General features: G+C 44.7%; 1 long non-coding RNA gene across 1 annotated transcript; it reads left to right on the top strand.

Annotated features, from left to right (window-relative positions):
* The first annotated feature begins 4,121 nt into the window (after window positions 1–4,121).
* Window positions 4,122–5,876, top strand: LOC130123029 (uncharacterized). The gene is made up of 3 exons (XR_008811278.1): window positions 4,122–4,177; window positions 5,548–5,649; window positions 5,831–5,876. It is a non-coding gene; the product is annotated as an uncharacterized LOC130123029 (long non-coding RNA).
* Window positions 5,877–25,769: the final 19,893 nt, after the last annotated feature.

The raw sequence follows: 25,769 nt of genomic DNA on the forward strand, positions 1-25,769 counted from the left end.
CGCACTGCTCATGACCCTCGGTCTGCTCCAGTCTCTCATGCCGCTCCTGCCCCTTGCACTGCTTCTGGCCCTCGGTCTGCTCTAGTCTCTCATGCTGCTCCTGCTCCTCGGTTTGCTCCAGTCTCTTGTGCTGCTCCTGAACCTTGTGCCGCTCCTGCTCCTCGGTCTGCTCCAGTCTCTTGTGCTGCTCAACTTTGTCTAACTTGCCTGTCCTTTTCTCCTTCTGTTTCTCTAGCTTCTCTCCCTGTCTTCTCCACCTGTGTCCAGTTCCCCCCTTTTTTTCTTTGGTTGGAGAAACTTAGCTATGCCAAACCTTTTCATTTCTCATCCTAATCTGACCTGCAGTTTGTCAAACATAAAAATAGCATGTTGGTTAAAATCATGTCATACAATTTTAATCCATCTATCCATGTCAACTGAATCTTGATCCTTAGTAAAATGTAAATACTTTGACTAGATAGACAGCCTACCTATTGTGTATTCCCATGAGATGTTTTTTTTAAACCAACCATGCTGCAGAGCCATGAACAGCTGTTATCAACCATGTTACTGTTTATGTTCTCTAGTTGGTCGTGATACAGTAGGTTACAGGTTAGCATCTCTATTGGCTATCTGTTGCATCTGTAGTTCATTCTTTTTCTCATTCTCTTATCCTAGTTAAACTCTCAACTTTCCTCATCATTGCCTGATCCTCCTCTATTGTCTTTCTTGCTCCAACACATTGTAATGATGCAGCCTTTTACCGCTGTACTGCGCTGTACCTTTGCTCCGATGCGGTCATGTACTAGATTTACCGCTCTAAACATAGACCCTCGGTCACGTCGCGGCCGTGTTTACTGTCGGTTTAACGAGTCAGATGGAGCTGCTGTGCCTCGTGAAACAAGGATTCCCAAAGAGAATCCATAGTGATAAAGGAGCAAACTTCGAGTCTGAGGTCATAAAAGAGCTGTGCAAGATTACTGGGGTCAAGTCGAGGACAACTTCTTATCACCCAAGGGCAAACCCTGAGGAACGTTTTAATAGAACTTTATTAGAAATGTTGGGGACTCTCGGTGATAAGAAGAAAGAGAATAGGCGGAAATATGTCCGTCCATTAGTGCACGCCTATAATTGTTCAAGAAATGATGTGACTGGAGAATCGACATTCTTGCTCATGTTTGGCAGGGAGCCCCGTCTACCAATTGACAAATGTTTTGGAATCAGCTCGGCAGGACATAGTGAGAAGACACACTCTCAGTTTGTGAGACTTGAAAACAAAGTTGAAGTTTGCCTATAAACTGGCATCACAAATGGCTGAGAAGCGCCAGCTGATGAATAAGAGAAGGTGGGATCGTAAGGTAATTGCCTCCCCCATTGAGGTTGGTGATAGGGTTTTAGTGCGCAACGTCAACATTCGTAAAAAGCACAAAATTGCGGACAAATGGGAGCCAACTGTTTATTTAGTGGTGAAACGGTTGAGTGAAGACATACCAGTGTATGTTGTGAGACCAGAAATGGGTGAAGGACGCAAGCAGACCTTACACAGAGACCTCCTGCTTCCTTGTGGATTCCTTCCAGTGTCTCCAGAGATAGAGGAGGAAGTCAATGCTGGACTACGACATAGAACCTGGAACAGTGGACCAAATATGGAACTGGACATGGAGGGGGACTGGAACAATCCTGGATGATAGTCCAGCATCTCTGAATCCAGATGCACCCGAATTTGTGGCTATGGAAAGTGGACCTTTGGATTACACAAGTGATCAAGTCATTGAGGATGACATGTTTTCAGAGGTAAAGAAAGGAGATGCACATGGTGGCCATGTTGATGGAGAGGAGACAGCTGATGCAACTGAGTCTCAAGAGCAAGAGACAATCCTGCCCCGCAGGTCAAATTGGGAGCGCTGTCTTCCAAAAAGACTGGAGGCTTATGACCTAAGAGGGAAATCAGACATACACTGTCAGTGTGTCACAGCCTCAGTGTCAAGAGCAGGTTTAGAGCAGCTTCTTAAACTAATGCAGGAACTGAGTTTTATGTTCCGGGAGCAGAACAAACTCCTGTGTAATGTGAGCTTTCAGTTAAGTATCTTATTAGTGGGGTTATGTCCTTTTAATCATAGGTCGAGTACGACCTGTTTTAAGCAGGGGAGAATGTAACCTGCTATCATATGACTATGGTTCATTTACATGTATGGGTACTTGTGCCTAATTCGGTACTGTCACTTTAAAGGATCGTGATCCTACGTCAGGCTTGCTGGGCGGTACTCTCCTGCATGACATTCTATGCGAGCTGGCAGATCACCAGTCATTACCATGATTGCAAGCCTGGACATTTTTATTTCTTATATTAGCGAACTGGTGTTTGGACACGGCCCACAACCTATCCATTAAGGTTGCGTCTTCCCGCTATTCCACTTTCAAGTAAGACTGTTCCAGTAGCCATTCACTTCCTGGATTTATTCAAGTAAAACTTCCCGTTAAGGGCCCCAACAAGATATCCCCTTTTGTTTGTTATTTTGTTTATTTGAGTGTTGTGCACAACAGGGGTATTGCAGCGCTGCAACTTATCAGTGTATAATTCATACTTGTATTTGCATATATATATTTTTTTGTATTTGCGAACCATCATATGAATATGGTACATACTGTTATTCCCTATCTACATCTATATAAAGTACAATTCCATGCAACTCTACTTAGCTTGTGTCCCATCCAGATTATTCACACACAGTCAACTCATACACTATACCTGACCTGGAGGTAAAATTCTATCCTTGTTAAAGAAGGGTTACAGGAGTATCACACTAGCCCCCCCAGTTCCCCCTGCCCCCACCCCCCAACAGGTGCCCCGACCGACCAGAGGAGACACTAGTACAGTGTCCAGGACACATACCCACATCCGGCGATCTGCTTGTTGGAAGGCAACGAAATAGACCTACACACCACCCAGCCATCCCAACACAACTCGTACTGAAAGAGAAACATTTCATCATCATCTAAGTGACCTCCTCAGTCTAAACCGACAGCAGGTGCCCCACCCGTATTAACAATACAGCGGCATAACCACCCTAACAAACGATCAGTCTCATGTGCAAATATGGGCATTACCATAAAAAGCGCAACCACTGTTGCCTCCCAGCAAGAAGGTCGTGGGTTCGAACCCCCGGCCGTCCCAGCTCCTCTCTGTGTGGAGTTTGCATGTGGTCCCGTGTCTGCGTGGGTTCCCTCCCACCATCAAAAAGACATGCATGTTAGGGTTAATACTCCTGCCTGTGTCCCTGAGCAAGGCAGTGGAAATCAGAAGTGGGGCTGGTCCCCGGGTGCTGCAGCTGCCACTGCTGCTACACAACAGGATGGATACATGCAGACAACACACTCACTGTAAGAAGACAAAGACACAGGAAGTGTCTTCTTCCTCTAAACACAACCACGTCACCACAAGTTGTGTTGTCATGTTTCACTGCCAGCTGATACTGTACCACTGGAAAGAAAAACCAAATCAAGACATTATTGATGAGCAACATGCCCCCCCTCCCCTCCCCTCCTCCTCCTCCTCCTCCTCCTCCTCTCCAGTTCCTCTGAAGACATGAAGATTCTGTGGAAGAGAGTGGGACCTGCTGAACTAGAAAAACACCTGTCAACTACAGTAAGGAGTCTGGCACAGCCACACCCCAGCAGGAGGGTTTAAAAGCAGAGAGTTGTCTCTCCTCCTCCTCCTCCTCCTCCTCACATGTGCAGCTGAAAGCAACAAGCTCACTTCACATCACAGGACAACGAGCTCAAACCTCCGGTAAGAGAAAGAGAGGAAGTGTGTGTCTGTATCTGCTCCGTCTGTTATTCTATCTGGATTCATCCCATTTGTTAGGCTTACTTCACTATTACATGTATTCTATCACACACACACACACACACACACACACACACACACACACACACACACACACACACACACACACACACACACACACACACACACACACACTATGTGTGGTGGTGAAAGCCCCAGCAGCTTGACCAGATGTTGTGCTGCAGATGTCCTCAAGTCCAGAGTGTGTGCTCAGTTCTAGAACAGTTGCATTGAACTCACCGTGTGCTTGTGTTGCAGCAGCGATGGCAGACCAGATTGGCAACAACAGTGGCTTTAACATTGCTAACAACTCAGGACAGATTGGTTCTGGGAATAACTTCTCAGTCCAAGGTGAGAGCTACACCTTTACATGTGCTGCATACTTTCATTTGTCTGTGTGTTTGCTGAAATGACCTCTAGATGTTTCCCTTCTTTAGTCTAGATTTATGTTTCTTTAGATTTATCTTAGATTTATGTGCCAAGAGAGGAGTTGTGGTTTTGTAGGAGGAAGTCGGGAGTTGCAGAGAAGTATGTAGGAGTGGTGCAGGATATGTATGAGGGCAGTGTGGCAGTAGTGAGGTGGTGGTGGGAATGACAGATGGGGTCAAGGTGGAGGTGGGACTACATCAAGGATCGGCTCTGAGCCCTTTCTAGTTTGCAGTGGTGATGGACAGGTTGATGGATGAGATCAGGCAGGAGTCTCCGTGGACGATGATGTTTGCTGATGACATTGTGATCTGTAGTGAGAGTAGGGTGCAGGTGGAGGAGAGCCTGGAGAGGTGGAGGTATGCACTGGAGAGAAGAGCAATGAAAGTCAGCAGGAGCAAGACGGAATACATATGCGTGAATGAGAGGGAGGACAGAGGAATGGTGAGGATGCAAGGAGTGGAGGTGATGAAGGTGGATGAGTTTATGGGAGGAGGTTTATGGAGTTGGTGAGGGAGGACATGCAGGTGGCTGGTGTGACAGAGGAAGATGCAGAGGACAGGAAGAGATGGAAACGGATGATCCGCTGTGGCGCCCCCTAAAGGGAGCAGCCGAAAGGAGCCGTAGTAGTAGTAGCAGTAGCAGTAGTAGTAGTAGTAGTAGTAGCAGTAGTAGTAGTAGCAGTAGTAGTAGCCGTAGCATTAGCAGTAGTAGTAGCAGTAGCAGTAGTAGTAGTAGTAGTAGCAGTAGTATTAGTAGTAGTAGTAGTAGTAGCAGCAGTAGCAGTAGCAGTATTAGCAGTAGTAGTAGCAGTAGCAGTATTAGTAGTAGCAGTAGCAGTAGTAGTAGTAGCAGTAGCAGTAGTAGTATTATTATTAGTAGTAGTATTAGTAGCAGTAGCAGTAGTAGTATTAGTATTAGTAGTAGCAGTATTAGTAGTAGCAGTAGCAGTAGTAGTAGTAGCAGTAGCAGTAGTAGTATTATTATTAGTAGTAGCAGTAGTAGTAGTAGCAGTAGCAGTAGTAGTATTATTAGTAGTAGTAGTATTAGTAGCAGTAGCAGTAGTAGTATTAGTAGTAGCAGTAGCAGTAGCAGTAGTAGTATTAGTATTAGTAGTAGTAGTCTAGATTTATGTTTGTGTTTCCTAGAGTTTACTTGCCTCTCATTCTGTGTGTGTTCCTCTCAGATGGCTGTGAAAGTTTCAGGACATGTTTGTCTCTCTTTCTTCCTCTCTCTCCTGTTCTTTCTTTGGTCCTCCATCTCTATATTGCTCTCTCTCATCTCCCCTCTCTCAGGAGATGGTGGTTGTGGTTCCTCTGTGGGCAACAACTCTGACCTTTGTGTTTCTGGAAACAACTCAGGATCCATCGGTTCAGGGAACTGTTATACTGTCGGTGGTGAGTTGTGTTTCTCACAGTGAGCTGGAAGGTTCCAGAAAGGGGCAGCCCCACCTCTTGTTGGTCACCTGTACAACACACATATAAATACAGTAGGACTGGATAGTTTTCACCTCCCTCACTCACCTTGTCTTTGTGTCTGTCCTTCACTGCGTCTGTCTCCCTCTCATTTCCTTAACAGGAGGAAGAGGACACCAGACAAGTATTGGAAACGCCACTAATCTGGATGTTTCTTGTAACTCCGGGTCCATTGCCTCCGGAAACTCTTTCCATGTGCAGCAGTAGCAGGTAGGCAGGTTGGAGTGTAGCTGAGTTGGGTCATTTATATTGGACACAGTTTTAGTAGTGTGCAGGTGTACGCCTGCAGGTGTGTTGTATGTGCATGTGTTATGAAGGCGTGTTCTCATCTTCTGAAACATTCTTAATCCAATCTACCTTCTCTCTGTCTTTCCTTCTTTCTAGACAAGGGCTCTACACCACGAAGGACATCAGTTCACCAAGTAATATCCTGCAACGAAGAACTAAAAAACATTTGTAATCAGCACAGAAAACCAATGTTATTTGTAATGTTCATGGTATCAATAGAAATAAAATCATGACGTTTCATTAAAGTGTATTTGCAGTGTTTTCTTTAATGACTTGGAACTGAAAGAAAGTAGAACATCTTCAAATTCCATTTATTTTCAACATACTGATTAAAACACTATTCTGGATTATATTTTCTTTGCTTATGTGTATACAGTTATATGTGTGTATATACAGTGTTAGAATCCAGTCTCCAATATGAACTCCTCTTCCTGCATCTTAGACATAATCCCCACTAAGCTGCTCGAGGAAGTATTTTCCACTGTTAACAGCCCCGTTATTCTACAAATTTGTACTAATTCTCTGGCCTGTGGTATTTTGCAGACAGTTTAAAGCATGCAATTGTTCACCCATTGCTAAAGAAACCTAATTTTGGTCATCCTAAAGTAACTACAGGCCAATCTCCAACTTGTCTTTTTTACCCAAGGTTCTGGAAACAGTTATTTCATTTCAAGTAGTATTTTTTATGAATAATAATAGTTTTATGTTTTACAGTTCCCAGTCTGGTTTAAAACACTTCCTGGTACCGAGACAGCTCTAGTTAAGGTTACTAATGCCTTATTGCTGACTGTAGACAGAGGTGACTGCTTGAATTGTGTTCTTTTAGACTTAACGCACTGCCTTTGACACAGTCGATCACAATATCCTCTTACATCGCTTGGAGACCTGTGTAGGCATCAAGGGCTTGGCTCCTGGGTTATTAAGGTCATACCTCTCCAAGAGAACTTTTTCTGTTGTTCTGGGTAACACCACTTTCCTGATGGCTCAGTTGAGTTGTGGTGTTCCTCAAGGCTCAGTTTTCAGCCCACTTCTATTTCCTCTATACATGCTGCCTTGTGGCCTAGTTATTCAAAATCATGATGAGTTTTACCATATTGTGCTGACAACATTCAATTATACGTATATGTCACTAAACCCACAGCAGCCTAGCAAATCTCTCAACTTGCCTGTCTGATGTTAAACCTTGGATGTCTCAAAATTTTCTTACATTTAATGAGAAGTCTAAGGTCATTCTGTTCGGTCCCCCAAACTCCATCAGCTTTTTTGTGTGGTGCTCATATGGGACACACACATATGCCCAAATCAATTTAAAGAGGATCTGTGTGTGTGTGTGTGTGTGTGTGTGTGTGTGTGTGTGTGTGTGTGTGTGTGTGTGTGTGTGTGTGTGTGTGTGTGTGTGTGTGTGTGTGTGTGTGTGAGTTGACAGTAAAACTCTTTACAGGTGTTTATCTTCCATAGAATCCATGACGTCAGGTGAAGGTGAGGAGGAGGAGGAGGGAGGACAAGAAGGAACAAGTCCAGATGTAGGTTTACAACACATATGAAGAACTTGCTTCATATTCTGATAACACTCAATATGATGCTGAGCTAAAAGGTTTCACACTAACATTTACTTCATTTGACTGATGTCCTCAACAACAGATTTCTTAGCAGGATTTAGCCTCCAAACATGTCCCACTATCGTCCCCAAAGTGTCCTGAGACATATTTGACCTGTCCAGAAGTACACATGGACTGTTCCAAAACTGAAATATTCTCTGTCATGTTAACATCATATTTCACACATCAAGAGCAGCACGTGGCCCAGTGGTCAGCACTGTTGCCTCCCAGCAAGAAGGTCGTGGGTTCGAACCCCCGGCCGTCCCAGCTCCTCTCTGTGTGGAGTTTGCATGTGGTCCCGTGTCTGCGTGGGGTCCCTCCCACCATCAAAAAGACATGCATGTTAGGGTTAATACTCCTGCCTGTGTCCCTGAGCAAGGCAGTGGAAATCAGAAGTGGGGCTGGTCCCCGGGTGCTGCAGCTGCCACTGCTGCTACACAACAGGATGGATACATGCAGACAACACACTCACTGTAAGAAGACAAAGACACAGGAAGTGTCTTCTTCCTCTAAACACAACCACGTCACCACAAGTTGTGTTGTCATGTTTCACTGCCAGCTGATACTGTACCACTGGAAAGAAAAACCAAATCAAGACATTATTGATGAGCAACATGCCCCCCCTCCCCTCCTCCTCCTCCTCTCCAGTTCCTCTGAAGACATGAAGATTCTGTGGAAGAGAGTGGGACCTGCTGAACTAGAAAAACACCTGTCAACTACAGTAAGGAGTCTGGCACAGCCACACCCCAGCAGGAGGGTTTAAAAGCAGAGAGTTGTCTCTCCTCCTCCTCCTCCTCCTCACATGTGCAGCTGAAAGCAACAAGCTCACTTCACATCACAGGACAACGAGCTCAAACCTCCGGTAAGAGAAAGAGAGGAAGTGTGTGTCTGTATCTGCTCCGTCTGTTATTCTATCTGGATTCATCCCATTTGTTAGGCTTACTTCACTATTACATGTATTCTATCACACACACACACACACACACACACACTATGTGTGGTGGTGAAAGCCCCAGCAGCTTGACTAGATGTTGTGCAGCAGATGTCCTCAAGTCCAGAGTAGGTGCTCAGTTCTAGAACAGTTGCATTGAACTCACCGTGTGCTTGTGTTGCAGCAGCGATGGCAGACCAGATTGGCAACAACAGTGGCTTAAACATTGCTAACAACTCAGGACAGATTGGTTCTGGGAATAACTTCTCAGTCCAAGGTGAGAGCTACACCTTTACATGTGCTGCATACTTTCATTTGTCTGTGTGTTTGCTGAAATGACCTCTAGATGTTTCCCTTCTTTAGTCTAGATTTATGTTTCTTTAGATTTATCTTAGATTTATGTGCCGAGAGAGGAGTTGTGGTTTTGTAGGAGGAAGTCGGGAGTTGCAGAGAAGTATGTAGGAGTGGTGCAGGATATGTATGAGGGCAGTGTGGCAGTAGTGAGGTGGTGGTGGGAATGACAGATGGGGTCAAGGTGGAGGTGGGACTACATCAAGGATCGGCTCTGAGCCCTTTCTAGTTTGCAGTGGTGATGGACAGGTTGATGGATGAGATCAGGCAGGAGTCTCCGTGGACGATGATGTTTGCTGATGACATTGTGATCTGTAGTGAGAGTAGGGTGCAGGTGGAGGAGAGCCTGGAGAGGTGGAGGTATGCACTGGAGAGAAGAGCAATGAAAGTCAGCAGGAGCAAGACGGAATACATATGCGTGAATGAGAGGGAGGACAGAGGAATGGTGAGGATGCAAGGAGTGGAGGTGATGAAGGTGGATGAGTTTATGGGAGGAGGTTTATGGAGTTGGTGAGGGAGGACATGCAGGTGGCTGGTGTGACAGAGGAAGATGCAGAGGACAGGAAGAGATGGAAACGGATGATCCGCTGTGGCGCCCCCTAAAGGGAGCAGCCGAAAGGAGCCGTAGTAGTAGTAGCAGTAGCAGTAGTAGTAGTAGTAGTAGTAGCAGTAGTAGTAGTAGCAGTAGTAGTAGCCGTAGCATTAGCAGTAGTAGTAGCAGTAGCAGTAGTAGTAGTAGTAGTAGTAGCAGTAGTATTAGTAGTAGTAGTAGTAGTAGCAGCAGTAGCAGTAGCAGTATTAGCAGTAGTAGTAGCAGTAGCAGTATTAGTAGTAGCAGTAGCAGTAGTAGTAGTAGCAGTAGCAGTAGTAGTATTATTAGTAGTAGTAGTATTAGTAGCAGTAGCAGTAGTAGTATTAGTATTAGTAGTAGCAGTATTAGTAGTAGCAGTAGCAGTAGTAGTAGTAGCAGTAGTAGTATTATTATTAGTAGTAGCAGTAGTAGTAGTAGCAGTAGCAGTAGTAGTATTATTATTAGTAGTAGTATTAGTAGCAGTAGCAGTAGTAGTATTAGTAGTAGCAGTAGCAGTAGTAGTAGTAGTATTAGTATTAGTAGTAGTAGTCTAGATTTATGTTTGTGTTTCCTAGAGTTTACTTGCCTCTCATTCTGTGTGTGTTCCTCTCAGATGGCTGTGAAAGTTTCAGGACATGTTTGTCTCTCTTTCTTCCTCTCTCTCCTGTTCTTTCTTTGGTCCTCCATCTCTATATTGCTCTCTCTCATCTCCCCTCTCTCAGGAGGTGCTGGTTGTGGTTCCTCTGTGGGCAACAACTCTGACCTTTGTGTTTCTGGAAACAACTCAGGATCCATCGGTTCAGGGAACTGTTATACTGTCGGTGGTGAGTTGTGTTTCTCACAGTGAGCTGGAAGGTTCCAGAAAGGGGCAGCCCCACCTCTTGTTGGTCACCTGTACAACACACATATAAATACAGTAGGACTGGATAGTTTTCACCTCCCTCACTCACCTTGTCTTTGTGTCTGTCCTTCACTGCGTCTGTCTCCCTCTCATTTCCTTAACAGGAGGAAGAGGACACCAGACAAGTATTGGAAACGCCACTAATCTGGATGTTTCTTGTAACTCCGGGTCCATTGCCTCCGGAAACTCTTTCAATGTGCAGCAGTAGCAGGTAGGCAGGTTGGAGTGTAGCTGAGTTGGGTCATTTATATTGGACACAGTTTTAGTAGTGTGCAGGTGTACGCCTGCAGGTGTGTTGTATGTGCATGTGTTATGAAGGCGTGTTCTCATCTTCTGAAACATTCTTAATCCAATCTACCTTCTCTCTGTCTTTCCTTCTTTCTAGACAAGGGCTCTACACCACGAAGGACATCAGTTCACCAAGTAATATCCTGCAACGAAGAAATAAAAAACATTTGTAATCAGCACAGAAAACCAATGTTCTTTGTAATGTTCATGGTATCAATATAAATAAAATCATGATGTTTCATTAAAGTGTATTTGCAGTGTTTTCTTTAATGACTTGGAACTGAAAGAAAGTAGAACATCTTCAAATTCCATTTATTTTCAACATACTGATTAAAACACTATTCTGGATTATATTTTCTTTGCTTATGTGTATACAGTTATATGTGTGTATATACAGTGTTAGAATCCAGTCTCCAATATGAACTCCTCTTCCTGCATCTTAGACATAATCCCCACTAAGCTGCTCGAGGAAGTATTTTCCACTGTTAACAGCCCCGTTATTCTACAAATTTGTACTAATTCTCTGGCCTGTGGTATTTTGCAGACAGTTTAAAGCATGCAATTGTTCACCCATTGCTAAAGAAACCTAATTTTGATCCCCTATCCTAAAGTAACTACAGGCCAATCTCCAACTTGTCTTTTTTACCCAAGGTTCTGGAAACAGTTATTTCATTTCAAGTAGTATTTTTTATGAATAATAATAGTTTTATGTTTTACAGTTCCCAGTCTGGTTTAAAACACTTCCTGGTACCGAGACAGCTCTAGTTAAGGTTACTAATGCCTTACTGCTGACTGTAGACAGAGGTGACTGCTTGAATTGTGTTCTTTTAGACTTAACGCACTGCCTTTGACACAGTCGATCACAATATCCTCTTACATCGCTTGGAGACCTGTGTAGGCATCAAGGGCTTGGCTCCTGGGTTATTAAGGTCATACCTCTCCAAGAGAACTTTTTCTGTTGTTCTGGGTAACACCACTTTCCTGATGGCTCAGTTGAGTTGTGGTGTTCCTCAAGGCTCAGTTTTCAGCCCACTTCTATTTCCTCTATACATGCTGCCTTGTGGCCTAGTTATTCAAAATCATGATGAGTTTTACCATATTGTGCTGACAACATTCAATTATACGTATATGTCACTAAAACCCACAGCAGCCTAGCAAATCTCTCAACTTGCCTGTCTGATGTTAAACCTTGGATGTCTCAAAATTTTCTTACATTTAATGAGAAGTCTAAGGTCATTCTGTTCGGTCCCCCAAACTCCATCATCTTTTTTGTGTGGTGCTCATATGGGACACACACATATGCCCAAATCAATTTAAAGAGGATCTGTGTGTGTGTGTGTGTGCGTGCGTGCGTGCGTGTGTGCGTGTGTGCGTGTGTGTGTGTGTGTGTGTGTGTGTGTGTGTGTGTGTGTGTGTGTGTGTGTGTGTGAGTTGACAGTAAAACTCTTTACAGGTGTTTATCTTCCATAGAATCCATGACGTCAGGTGGAGGTGAGGAGGAGGAGGAGGGAGGACAAGAAGGAACAAGTCCAGATGTAGGTTTACAACACATATGAAGAACTTGCTTCATATTCTGATAACACTCAATATGATGCTGAGCTAAAAGGTTTCACACTAACATTTACTTCATTTGACTGATGTCCTCAACAACAGATTTCTTAGCAGGATTTAGCCTCCAAACATGTCCCACTATCGTCCCCAAAGTGTCCTGAGACATATTTGACCTGTCCAGAAGTACACATGGACTGTCCCAAAACTGAAATATTCTCTGTCATGTTAACATCATATTTCACACATCAAGAGCAGCACGTGGCCCAGTGGTCAGCACTGTTGCCTCCCAGCAAGAAGGTCGTGGGTTCGAACCCCCGGCCGTCCCAGCTCCTCTCTGTGTGGAGTTTGCATGTGGTCCCGTGTCTGCGTGGGGTCCCTCCCACCATCAAAAAGACATGCATGTTAGGGTTAATACTCCTGCCTGTGTCCCTGAGCAAGGCAGTGGAAATCAGAAGTGGGGCTGGTCCCCGGGTGCTGCAGCTGCCACTGCTGCTACACAACAGGATGGATACATGCAGACAACACACTCACTGTAAGAAGACAAAGACACAGGAAGTGTCTTCTTCCTCTAAACACAACCACGTCACCACAAGTTGTGTTGTCATGTTTCACTGCCAGCTGATACTGTACCACTGGAAAGAAAAACCAAATCAAGACATTATTGATGAGCAACATGCCCCCCTCCCCTCCTCCTCCTCCTCCTCCTCCTCTCCAGTTCCTCTGAAGACATGAAGATTCTGTGGAAGAGAGTGGGACCTGCTGAACTAGAAAAACACCTGTCAACTACAGTAAGGAGTCTGGCACAGCCACACCCCAGCAGGAGGGTTTAAAAGCAGAGAGTTGTCTCTCCTCCTCCTCCTCCTCCTCACATGTGCAGCTGAAAGCAACAAGCTCACTTCACATCACAGGACAACGAGCTCAAACCTCCGGTAAGAGAAAGAGAGGAAGTGTGTGTCTGTATCTGCTCCGTCTGTTATTCTATCTGGATTCATCCCATTTGTTAGGCTTACTTCACTATTACATGTATTCTATCACACACACACACACACACACACACACACACACACTATGTGTGGTGGTGAAAGCCCCAGCAGCTTGACCAGATGTTGTGCAGCAGATGTCCTCAAGTCCAGAGTGTGTGCTCAGTTCTAGAACAGTTGCATTGAACTCACCGTGTGCTTGTGTTGCAGCAGCGATGGCAGACCAGATTGGCAACAACAGTGGCTTTAACATTGCTAACAACTCAGGACAGATTGGTTCTGGGAATAACTTCTCAGTCCAAGGTGAGAGCTACACCTTTACATGTGCTGCATACTTTCATTTGTCTGTGTGTTTGCTGAAATGACCTCTAGATGTTTCCCTTCTTTAGTCTAGATTTATGTTTCTTTAGATTTATCTTAGATTTATGTGCCGAGAGAGGAGGTGTGGTATTGTATGAGGAAGTCGGGAGTTGCAGAGAAGTATGTAGGAGTGGTGCAGGATATGTATGAGGGCAGTGTGGCAGTGGTGAGGTGTGTGGTTGGAATGACAGATGGGGTCAAGGTGGAGGTGGGACTACATCAAGGATCGGCTCTGAGCCCTTTCTTGTTTGCAGTGGTGATGGACAGGTTGATGGATGAGATCAGGCAGGAGTCTCCGTGGACGAGGATGTTTGCGGATGACATTGTGATCTGTAGTGAGAGTAGGGTGCAGGTGGAGGAGAGCCTGGAGAGGTGGAGGTATGCTCTGGAGAGAAGAGCAATGAAAGTCAGCAGGAGCAAGATGGAATACCTATGTGTGAATGAGAGGGAGGACAGAGGAATGGTGAGGATGCAAGGAGTGGAGGTGATGAAGGTGTATGAGTTTAAATACTTGGGGTCAACTGTCCAAAGTAACTGGGAGTGCAGAAGAGAGGTGAAGAAGAGAGTGCAGGCAGGGTGGAGTGGGTGGAGAAGAGTGTCAGGAGTGATTTGTGACTGCCAGGGAAGAGGAGAAGAGGAAGGCCAAAGAGGAGGTTTATGGAGGTGGTGAGGGAGGACATGCAGGTGGCTGGTGTGACAGAGGAAGATGCAGAGGACAGGAAGAGATGGAAACGGATGATCCGCTGTGGCGCCCCCTAACGGGAGCAGCTGGAAGTAGTAGTAGTAGCAGTAGTAGTATTATTAGTAGTAGTAGCAGTAGTAGTAGTATTAGTAGTAGCAGTAGCAGTAGTAGTAGTATTAGTAGTAGCAGTAGCAGTAGTATTAGTAGTAATAGCAGTAGCAGTAGTAGTAGCAGTAGCAGTAGCAGTAGTAGTAGTAGCAGTATTAGTAGCAGTAGTATTAGTAGCAGTAGTATTAGTAGTAGTAGCAGTAGCAGTAGCAGTAGTAGTAGCAGTATTAGTAGCAGTAGTATTAGTAGTAGTACTATTAGTAGTAGTACCAGTAGTAGTAGTAGCAGTAGCAGTAGCAGTATTAGTAGTAGCAGTAGTAGCAGTAGTAGTAGTAGTATTAGTAGTAGCAGTAGTAGTATTAGTAGTAGCAGTAGTAGTAGTAGTAGTAAGAGGTAGCAGTAGTAGCAGTAGTAGCAGTAGTAGTATTAGTAGTAGCAGTAGTAGTAGTAGTAGCAGTATTAGTAGTAGCAGTAGCAGTAGTAGCAGTAGTAGTAGTAGTATTAGTAGCAGTAGTAGTAGCAGTAGCAGTAGTAGTAGTAGTATTAGTAGTAGTAGTAGTAGTCTAGGTTTATGTTTGTGTTTCCTAGAGTTTACTTGCCTCTCATTCTGTGTGTGTTCCTCTCAGATGGCTGTGAAAGTTTCAGGACATGTTTGTCTCTCCTTCTTCCTCTCTCTCCTGTTCTTTCTTTGGTCCTCCATCTCTATATTGCTCTCTCTCATCTCCCCTCTCTCAGGAGGTGCTGGTTGTGGTTCCTCTGTGGGCAACAACTCTGACCTTTGTGTTTCTGGAAACAACTCAGGATCCATCGGTTCAGGGAACTGTTATACAGTCGGTGGTGAGTTGTGTTTCTCACAGTTAGCTGGAAGGTTCCAGAAAGGGGCAGCCCCACCTCTTGTTGGTCACCTGTACAACACACATATAAATACAGTAGGACTGGATAGTTTTCACCTCCCTCACTCACCTTGTCTTTGTGTCTGTCCTTCACTGCGTCTGTCTCCCTCTCATTTCCTTAACAGGAGGAAGAGGACACCAGACAAGTATTGGAAACGCCACTGATCTGGATGTTTCTTGTAACTCCGGGTCCATTGCCTCCGGAAACTCTTTCAATGTGCAGCAGTAGCAGGTAGGCAGGTTGGAGTGTAGCTGAGTTGGGTCATTTATATTGGACACAGTTTTAGTAGTGTGCAGGTGTACGCCTGCAGGTGTGTTGTATGTGCATGTGTTATGAAGGGGTGTTCTCATCTTCTGAAACATTCTTAATCCAATCTACCTTCTCTCTGTCTTTCCTTCTTTCTAGACAAGGGCTCTACACCACGAAGGACATCAGTTCACCAAGTAATATCCTGCAACGAAGAAATAAAAAACATTTGTAATCAGCACAGAAAACCAATGTTCTTTGTAATGTTCATGGTATCAATATAAATAAAATCATGATGTTTCATTAAAGTGTATTTGCAGTGTTTTCTTTAATGACTTGGAACTGAAAGAAAGTAGAACATCTTCAAATTCTATTTATTTTCAACATACTGATTAAAACACTATTCTGGATTATATTTTCTTTGCTTATGTGTATACAGTTATATGTGTGTATATACAGTGTTAGAATCCAGTCTCCAATATGAACTCCTCTTCCTGCATCTTAGACATAATCCCCACTAAGCTGCTCGAGGAAGTATTTTCCACTGTTAACAGCCCCGTTATTCTACAAATTTGTACTAATTCTCTGGCCTGTGGTATTTTGCAGACAGTTTAAAGCATGCAATTGTTCACCCATTGCTAAAGAAACCTAATTTTGATCCCCTATCCTAAAGTAACTACAGGCCAATCTCCAACTTGTCTTTTTTACCCAAGGTTCTGGAAACAGTTATTTCATTTCAAGTAGTATTTTTTATGAATAATAATAGTTTTATGTTTTACAGTTCCCAGTCTGGTTTAAAACACTTCCTGGTACCGAGACAGCTCTAGTTAAGGTTACTAATGCCTTACTGCTGACTGTAGACAGAGGTGACTGCTTGAATTGTGTTCTTTTAGACTTAACGCACTGCCTTTGACACAGTCGATCACAATATCCTCTTACATCGCTTGGAGACCTGTGTAGGCATCAAGGGCTTGGCTCCTGGGTTATTAAGGTCATACCTCTCCAAGAGAACTTTTTCTGTTGTTCTGGGTAACACCACTTTCCTGATAGCTCAGTTGAGTTGTGGTGTTCCTCAAGGCTCAGTTTTCAGCCCACTTCTATTTCCTCTGTACATGCTGCCTTGTGGCCTAGTTATTCAAAATCATGATGAGTTTTACCATATTGTGCTGACAACATTCAATTATATACTCACCGGCCACTTTATTAGGCACACCTGTCCAACTGCTCGTTAACGCAAATTTCTAATCAGCCAATCACATGGCAGCAACTCAATGCATTTAGGCATGTAGACATGGTCAAGACGATCTGCTGCAGTTCAAACCGAGCATCAGAATGGGGAAGGAAGGTGATTTAAGTGGCTTTGAACGTGGCATGGTTGTTGGTGCCAGACGGGCTGGTCTGAGTATTTCAGAAACTGCTGATCTACTGGGATTTTCACGCACAACCATCTCTAGGGTTTACAGAGAATGGTCCGAAAAAGAGAAAATATCCAGTGAGCGGCAGTTCTGTGGGCGAAAATGCCTTGTTGATGCCAGAGGTCAGAGGAGAATGGCCAGACTGGTTCGAGCTGACAGAAAGGCAACAGTAACTCAAATAACCACTCATTACAACCGAGGTATGCAGAAGAGCATCTCTGAACGCACAACACGTCGAACCTTGAGGCAGATGGGCTACAGCAGCAGAAGACCACACCGGGTGCCACTCCTGTCAGCTAAGAACAGGAAACTGAGGCTACAATTCGCACAGGCTCACCAAAATTGGACAATAGAAGATTGGAAAAACGTTGCCTGGTCTGATGAGTCTCGATTTCTGCTGTGACATTCGGATGGTAGGGTCAGAATTTGGCGTCAACAACAAGAAAGCATGGATCCATCCTGCCTGGTATCAACAGTTCAGGCTGGTGGTGGTGGTGTAATGGTGTGGGGGATATTTTCCTGGCACACTTTGGGCCCCTTAGTACCAATTGAGCATCGTGTCAACGCCACAGCCTACCTGAGTATTGTTGCTGACCATGTCCATCCCTTTATAACCACAGTGTTCCCATCTTCTGATGGCTACTTCCAGCAGGATAACGCGCCATGTCATAAAGCTCGAATCATCTCAGACTGGTTTCTTGAACATGACAATGAGTTCACTGTACTCAAATGGCCTCCACAGTCACCAGATCTCAATCCAAAAGAGCACCTTTGGGATGTGGTGGACCGGGAGATTCGCATCATGGATGTGCAGCCGACAAATCTGCAGCAACTGCGTGATGCTATCATGTCTATATGGACCAAACTCTCTGAGGAATGTTTCCAGTACCTTGTTGAATCTATGCCACGAAGGATTAAGGCAGTTCTGAAGGCAAAAGGGGGTCCAACCCGGAACTAGCAAGGTGTACCTAATAAAGTGGCCAGTGAGTGTATATGTCACTAAAACCCACAGCAGCCTAGCAAATCTCTCAACTTGCCTGTCTGATGTTAAACCTTGGATGTCTAAAAATTTTCTTACATTTACTGAGAAGTCTAAGGTCATTCTGTTTGGTCCCCCAAACTCCATCAGCTTTTTTGTGTGGTGCTCATATGGGACACACACATATGCCCAAATCAATTTAAAGAGGATCTGTGTGTGTGTGTGTGTGTGTGTGTGTAAAGCTCTTTACAGGTGTTTATCTTCCATAGACTCTATGTCATCAGGTGGAAGTGAGGAGGAGGAGGGAGGACAAGAGGGAACAAGTCATGGTGAAGTTTAAAAGGACAAATGAAGAAGGTGTTTCATATTCCTGATAACACACAACATGACACCTCAGCCAAAAGGGGTTTCACACTCAGATTATGTTCATCTGACTGATGTTTCAAAAAGGACATGCTAAATAATGCAGGTAAGGAAATCACAGAGAGTCTAATCAGTTCATCTGGACACAACACTCATTTATTTATTTTATTTTTGGCGACTGATGTACTTTTAGCCCCCCCCACCCCCACCGGTTCTGAGATGGTTGTTCCCTCTTCACATGGATGGCCTCTTTCACTCCCCGTTTAAACCAAAGTTCCTCCCTATCAAGGATGTGCACATCCTCAACCTTGAAAGAGTGGCCACTGAACTGCAGATGGTGTAGACTGTGGAGTCCTGGTCTGTAGATGGTGTAGACTGTGGAGTCCTAGCCTGTAGATGGTGTACACTGTGGTGTCCTGGTCTGTAGATGGTGTAGACTGTGGAGTCCTGGCCTGCAGATGGTGTAAAGTGTGGAGTCCTGGTCTGTAGATGGTGTAGACTGTGGAGTCCTGGTCTGTAGATGGTGTACACTGTGGTGTCCTGGTCTGTAGATGGTGTAGACTGTGGAGTCCTGGCCTGCAGATGGTGTAGAGTGTGTAGTCCTGGTCTGTAGATGGTGTAGACTGTGGAGTCCTGGTCTGTAGATGGTGTAGACTGTGGTGTCCTGGTCTGCAGATGGTGTAGAGTGTGGAGTCCTGGTCTGTAGATGGTGTAGACTGTGGAGTCCTGGCCTGCAGATGGTGTAGACTGTGGAGTCCTTGCCTGTAGATGGTGTAGACTGTGGAGTCCTGGTCTGTAGATGGTGTAGACTGTGAAGTCCTGGCCTGTAGATGGTGTAGAGTGTGGAGTCCTGGTCTGTAGATGGTGTAGACTGTGGAGTCCTGCAGATGGTGTAGACTGTGGAGTCCTTGCCTGTAGATGGTGTAGACTGTGGAGTCCTGGTCTGTAGATGGTGTAGACTGTGGAGTCCTGGCCTGCAGATGGTGTAGACTGTGGAGTCCTTGCCTGTAGATGGTGTAGACTGTGGAGTCCTGGCCTGTAGATGGTGTAGAGTGTGGAGTCCTGGTCTGTAGATGGTGTAGACTGTGGAGTCCTGGCTTGTAGATGGTGTAGTCTGTGGAGTCCTGGTCTGTAGATGGTGTAGACTGTGGAGTCCTGGCTTGTAGATGGTGTAGACTGTGGAGTCCTGGCTTGTAGATGGTGTAGTCTGTGGAGTCCTGGTCTGTAGATGGTGTAGACTGTGGAGTCCTGGTCTGTAGATGGTGTAGACTGTGGAGTCCTGGTCTGTAGATGGTGTAGACTGTGGAGTCCTGGTCTGTAGATGGTGTAGACTGTGGAGTCCTGGTCTGTAGATGGTGTAGACTGTGGAGTCCTGGTCTGTAGATGGTGTAGACTGTGGAGTCCTGGTCTGACATGTTAGCTCTCCTGTGTTGTGCCATCCTCTTGGACAGTCACACACCTTAATCTCTTGGCATGGATCCTCGGACATGAGAGACGCCAATAACGATGACAAGTCACGACAATCCTCCTGGCACTTAACTGCTACACTATTTTGCTCTGTTTGTGCCGGGGGACTCGATCCTTGGGGTGGACCAACTTCTGGTGCAGAGTGTTTTGGGGTTTTGGTCGTTTGTGACCTTAACTAGAGCTGTCTCAGTACAATGAAGTGCTCTAAAACCAGAGTGGAAACTGTTAAAAATGCCATTAAGTGTTCATGAAAAGACTTCCGGTTATGGCGAGGGACTAGGGGGTCGCACATCTCAAGCTCTGCAGCTACCGTGTAAATTAATCCTACAATACTAATCCGAATCTTGTCTAAAGTCACGCAATACGTGTATAAGAGTACCCAGAACTAAAATGTCAGGGAAAAACCCGAAAGAAAAGGCAAAGAGAGAAAAAGAGAAGGAGAAAAGGAAATCGCGACACGAGGAAGAGGCCGAGAAGGTTAGCGACGCCATGCAGGTTGAAAATATGGCTAACGAAGAAGACGACCACGAGGAAGAAGATGACGAAATGTTAGACACAGATAAGAATAGCAACCTAGATATCATGAAAGCCATACAGTCTTTGAAAAGTGGACTTTACAAGAAAATTGATGGAGTGCAAGCGACAATTGCGGATGTAAAGAAACAAATACAGGAATGCACGGGTCACATGGAACAGGCCGAGCAACGGATTTCTGACGTGGAGGACGACGTGAAGAAGCTAACACCCCGAGTTAGCACGCTGGAAAACACCGTCACAAGCCTGACTGACAAGGTGGAGGACGACGTTAAGAAGCTAACACCCCGAGTTAGCACGCTGGAAAACACCGTCACAAGCCTGACTGACAAGGTGGAGGACGACGTTAAGAAGCTAACACCCCGAGTTAGCACGCTGGAAAACACCGTCACAAGCCTGACTGACAAGGTGGAGGACGACGTGAAGAAGCTAACACCCCGAGTTAGCACGCTGGAAAGCACCGTCACAAGCCTTACTGACAAGGTGGAGGACGACGTTAAGAAGCTAACACCCCGAGTTAGCACGCTGGAAAGCACCGTCAAAAGCCTGACTGACAAGGTGGAGGACGACGTTAAGAAGCTAACACCCCGAGTTAGCACGCTGGAAAGCACCGTCAAAAGCCTTACTGACAAGGTGGAGGACGACGTGAAGAAGCTAACACCCCGAGTTAGCACGCTGGAAAGCACCGTCACAAGCCTTACTGACAAGGTGGAGGACGACGTTAAGAAGCTAACACCCCGAGTTAGCACGCTGGAAAGCACCGTCAAAAGCCTTACTGACAAGGTGGAGGACGACGTGAAGAAGCTAACATCCCGAGTTAGCACGCTGGAAAGCACCGTCAAAAGCCTTACTGACAAGGTGGAGGACGACGTGAAGAAGCTAACACCCCGAGTTAGCACGCTGGAAAACACCGTCACAAGCCTGACTGACAAGGTGGAGGACGACGTTAAGAAGCTAACACCCCGAGTTAGCACGCTGGAGAGCACCGTCACAAGCCTGACTGACAAGGTGGAGGACGACGTTAAGAAGCTAACACCCCGAGTTAGCACGCTGGAAAACACCGTCAAAAGCCTTACTGACAAGGTGGAGGACGACGTTAAGAAGCTAACACCCCGAGTTAGCACGCTGGAAAGCACCGTCAAAAGCCTTACTGACAAAGTGGAGGACGTGGAATGCAGGAGTCGGCGAAATAACGTAAGGTTGGTGGGCCTACCGGAGAAAGAAGAGGGCCAGGATGCACCTGCATTTCTGGAGACGTGGTTGCCGGAGGCTCTGAACATGGATCCGCGGGAGGGCTTGGTGGTGGAGCGGGCTCATAGAATCGGCGCTCCGGTAGACTCTCGCACGGGTCGTCCAAGGACATTGATCATGAGGTTCATGAACTTTAAGGACAGGGAGCGAGTCCTAAAGGCAGCCAAAACCAAGGGACAGGTCCTTTACAAGAACACGCCGGTCCGTTTTCACATCGACCTCTCTGCTGGGGTGCACAAGATGCAGCGCGACTACGACCAGGTCCGGAAGAAGCTGAGAGACCGGGGGATCCACAAGCACAGAATCCTCTTTCCAGCCCGGCTCCTGGTAACACACGACGAGAGACCCCACACCTTTCAAACCCCGGCAGAAGTGGAGCGGTTTATTCAATCCCTCGGATAAGGACTGACGCAGTAGGCTATTAAGCTCACTTTATTTTATTTTATTTCCATTTACACGAAAGATGTAGCCACGTGTTCGGGCTGTCGCCATTTTGTTTTTGTTTAGGCTTTATTTTTCTACCTGGACAGGACGGAGTCTGGTTTATAGCTGGACTATTCAGCTTTTGTGGAATGCCCTTAACCCTGAATGAGAGACAATGTCCAAGCACCAGCCGAAATGACATGGGCACATCCAAGTAGGCCTAGACCTAAGGGACAGAGAGAGTCATCATCGGTTTATGCGCCTGTCGGAGGAAGGAAGGCCCAATGCATCGCGGACTCTTGTGACCAGGCTACAGACTTTTCCCTCTCCTCGTCTTCCAGTCTGCATGCACGGGTTCCAGGTTGGTGTATGTGCTCGGATGGTTAATTTTATATATGCCTACATGTTGTTGGCGTTGAACAGTTCATTAATGATGTTATGTGTGATTAGTATTTAGAAAAAGTAAGATAGCGAGCTGGAGTGAGAAGAAAAGAAAAGGTAGAGAAACTCGTTTTAGCGGTAGTTAAACGTGGGATGGGAGGGGATGTCCAGAGTTCATGGACTTTAGGTTCGTATGGGGTTGAGGGTGGGTTTTTGTGGTTTCATTTTATTATTTATTCTTTCATCAGTGGGTGTGGTTTGTCAAAGTACTTCTTCACTACGGTTCCTAATATAACATACCGGAATCAATGTCAGAGAGTTGCAAGGTAAAATTTACTTCGTGGAATTGTAGGGGTTTGATCAAACTCACAAAGGTGAAGCAGGTAATGAGCAGGATAAAATCCTTGAAATCAAAAATCGTTTTTTTACAAGAAACACACATGGTGGATGAGGACGTTCCCAAAATAGCAAGACGATGGCAGGGTCAAGTGTTGTCTGCTCCTTACACCACTCATGCTAGAGGGGTTATGATACTAATTCATACATCGGTTCCATTACGGGTGCAGCATGTAGTTAAGGACCCTGCAGGGAGGTATATTATAGTCCAGGGTAGGTTATTATCTGAAACCTTAACTTTGATAAATGTTTACGGCCCCAATGAAGATGACTCTAAATTCTATAATAGTCTGTTTTTGACTGCTTCAAATCATCCTGGGAAATACATAATAGCTGGCGACTTTAACTGTACGTTAGATCCTTCAAAAGACAGGTCAACTGGTTTAGATGATACCCACAGTAAGTCCAGGAAGGCGATACACCATTTTATGAAGGAATTGAATCTGTTTGATGTTTGGAGGCATGGTAAACCGAACGCAGTAGAATATTCCTGCTATTCCGGTACTCATAGAACTCACTCACGCATAGACTACTTTTTGGTTTCAGCGCTACTTGTCTCCAAAATAGATGAATGTCATTATAGTAGTATAGTTCTGTCTGACCACGCTGCAGTATCCTTGACCTATGAAGATAATAACTTAGTGTGCGACCCCCCGAGATAGCGTTTTCAACCCAGGTGGCTTGCGGATCCTACATTCATAGATTTCTTAGATAAGCAGATTGACCTGTATTTTGAATGTAACAAGTCCCAGACTTCTGCTAGCACAAGGTGGGAGGCTTTCAAAGCCTTTATCAGGGGCCAAATCATTTCCTTCACTAGTTCCAAGAAAAAGGCTACACGACTTGAAATGAAGACATTAGATGAGGAAATTAAAAAACTGGAAACAGAAATATATAATAATAGAAATATACCTACAGATGTTCATACAAGACTGCTACTGCTTAGAGCACAGTACAATGAACTGGCAGCTAATAAAGCGGCTGCTGATTTAATGAGACTCAAACAGTCCTACTATGATCAGGGGGAAAAGCCCGGAAAACTTCTAGCATGGCGCATTAAACAACAACAAACAGAAAGGTCTATTAATTGTATCGAAGTCCCAAGTGGTAGAACTATAGTGGACCCGACAGAGATTAATGAAGCCTTTAGAGACTTCTACAGGAAATTATACAGCTCTGAGTGCTCTCCTAATCTGGACACGCAAACACAATTCCTAGACAATCTTAATATTCCTAAAATTTCGGAAGAGGAAAGTAGAGTATTAGATCAAGATGTAACTGCATTGGAAATTGCAGAAGCAATTGGGTGTATGCAGGCTGGAAAATCAGCGGGTCCAGATGGCATCCCTATAGACATTTATAAAAAATTTCAAACCAAATTAATACCACCCCTCTTGGAGATGTTTCAGGAATCCTTTGAGAATGGTCTTCTCCCTACATCTATGAGGGGCGCCCTAATCACTTTACTCCCAAAACCGGGGAAACCAAATACAAAATGTGAAAATATGCGTCTAATTAGTCTCCTAAATTCTGATACAAAAATACTCTGTAAAATTCTTGCAAGAAGATTGGAGGATCTTCTACCTAGAGTAGTGGGAGAAGACCAGAACGGATTCATTCAAGGGAGACAGGGTTTTCATAACGTTAGACGAGTGCTCAATATTTTATACAGTCAGAGGGAGGCGCCTGACACGGCCTTACTTTCACTTGATGCAGAGAAGGCCTTCGACCGTGTTGAATGGCCTTATCTGTTTGAAGTGTTAACACGATTTGGCCTTGGGGATACATTTATCAAATGGGTAAGATTGCTTTGTACAGGGCTTACTGCGGAAGTTTTGACGAATAGTAAGGTTTCTAAACCTTTTAACATTTGTAGAAGTTGCCCTCAAGGGAGCCCTTTATCGCCTTTACTTTTTATCCTAGCGACAGAACCATTTGCTATAGCGGCGAGGACACACAGCGATATTTATGGAATTCGAGAGGGACATCTGGAGCACAGGGTAGCACTCTTCGCCGATGATGTGATATTAATGCTTAAAAATCTGCATAGATCTATCCCAGCGCTCCTAAGCCTTATTGAATCATTTGGGAAAATATCTGGTTATAAAGTTAATTACTCCAAATCATCTATAATGTTACTGAATGAAACAGAGAGGAAGAATGGTCTTGTTTATGCTTCTACCTTCAACCCAACAGACACATTTACATATCTGGGTATAAAAATTGTCCCTGAGGTGAATAAGATTGCTCAGTCAAATTATGAGCCCATCCTGGACGCTAGTATTGCTTCGATAGAGCGTTGGACATCCTTACCTATTTCAATGATCGGCAGGATTAATATCCTAAAGATGAATATACTTCCCAAATTTCTTTATTTGTTCCAGAATATCCCCCTACCCCCTCCTTCATCTTTGTTCACGAAAATCAAGAAACTGTTTACCAACTTTATTTGGCAAAATAAACGTCCTAGATTACGTCTATCTTTACTTTATCTACCATATGATCGAGGAGGCCTGAAATGTCCAAATATCCAATGGTATTACTGGGCAGCACAATTAAGGTCGATGATGTTTTACTTCTCATCTGGAAGTCCCCCAGCTTGGATTGATCTGGAAGCCTGCTCTGTTAAACCAGGCTTACCATTGCACCTGTATTTGTATTCAGCAGACCGTAAATATCTGAAGAAAAATACAGACAACCCTATAATATTGAATATGATTGATGTTTGGTTCGATGCTTGTAAGTATTTGAATATAAATATGTCCCGGTCACGCTTCAGTCCTATTTGGGGTAATGCCAATTTCAAACCAGGGCAAAATGATAGGGGATTTAAATTATGGGCTGAAAAGGGGTTAAGGAAAGTGCAAGACATGTACAGGGAGGAGGATGAAGTATTCATGTCCTTTGAGGAAATATCTACCAAGTATGACATTCCAAGGAATCATTTTTTCAAATATCTTCAGCTAAGGAGTTTTATATCATCCTGTCAAAGCCATTCATTAGACATTCCTACCATTTCTATATTAGAAGTTGCAGTCACAAAACACTGTTATGATAAAGGTTTAATTTCAACTATGTATGACT

The sequence above is a fragment of the Lampris incognitus genome, chromosome 13, assembly GCF_029633865.1.
Source record: "Lampris incognitus isolate fLamInc1 chromosome 13, fLamInc1.hap2, whole genome shotgun sequence".
Classification (NCBI taxonomy): Eukaryota; Metazoa; Chordata; class Actinopteri; order Lampriformes; family Lampridae; genus Lampris; species Lampris incognitus.